Below are 1,182 nucleotides of genomic sequence, written 5' to 3'. Positions count from 1 at the left end.
TCCCTAAAGATCCAACTCCCGATGAACCAAAAATTGATGCTGTTAATGAAACAACTGAGGAGGAGGATGATTCTGATGAAACTGATGATAACAATGATGATGATCAGGGAAAGGGTGTTGAAACTGCTAATGTTATGTCCCCACAAGTTACAGTGACTGATGAACAGAGGACAAACATTGAGCAAAGTCTTTTGGATGCTAAAAGGAAAAATCCTTTGATTGTGAAATTGAGAAGCTATGGCATAAGCTTTGAGACCTTAGCTGATTTGAATGGTGATGAACTGGAGAAAAGATTGAACAAAGAAAGGGACACAATTGAGAGGTTAATACAGCAGAAAAAACAGGGATGCCCAAAAATACAAGGAATATTTAAGAAAACATGGGTATTCTGAAAAAGATCTGAGTCATTTCAATGTTGACAAGCTGAAAACAGTCTATGAAAGCACAAGGGAAGAAATAAAAGAAAAATTTGTTAAAGAAAATGAGGAAGCTTAAAAGCTTGAAGCTTTGAAAGAAAAATTTGGAGGAAAGTGTGGATATTTGTTAGAGAAAGGATGAAACCTGGAATGGTTGAAGGATTGGATAAAGCCTCAGTTGAATCAATTTTTAACAACCTGAAAAGAAAAGAAAAACTCAAAACGATACAACCTGAACCATCTGCTGAACAATCAAAGAAAGCTCAAGTTGAACAAGAGCCTCCCAAGAAGAAGAGAAAATTAACAACTTTGAGAAAGAAACAAGAGGCTGAAAAAGAAAAATCAATAGAGGCTACTACTGTTGAAACACCAATCCCAGAAGAACCAAAACCTGAAGCTATTGTTGAACCCATAGTTCCATGGGAAAATGAAGAGATGATACAAATTCTGAGGAACATTATGATCAATCAAAGGGGAATGGATGAAGATACTTTTAATGCCTTAGAAAAGGAAGACATGAAAGAACTTTTCTATATACAGAAGGCTGAGTGGGAAAAGGTTCTGTTTGAGGGTGAGAACCCTAGAAGCTTCGTTGAAGGAAGATTTGTGCCTGCAGGGCTAATGACTAATCCAAGGATAGTCAACATGATTATGAAACTTGTCAAAGATGATGGCCAAAACTTTGAAGAACTTATCAACTACCCAGCTGAGCTGATTGAATCCACATACATGAAAGCTTTCAATATATCAAGGCCTAGCAAACCAA

This window comes from Bidens hawaiensis, unplaced genomic scaffold, assembly GCF_021521415.1.
Source record: "Bidens hawaiensis isolate Kalapana, Puna unplaced genomic scaffold, B.hawaiensis_p1.1 tig00036847_1, whole genome shotgun sequence".
NCBI lineage: Eukaryota > Viridiplantae > Streptophyta > Magnoliopsida > Asterales > Asteraceae > Bidens > Bidens hawaiensis.
The sequence above is the reverse complement of the archived record's forward strand: the minus strand, read 5'-3'. Positions refer to the sequence as shown.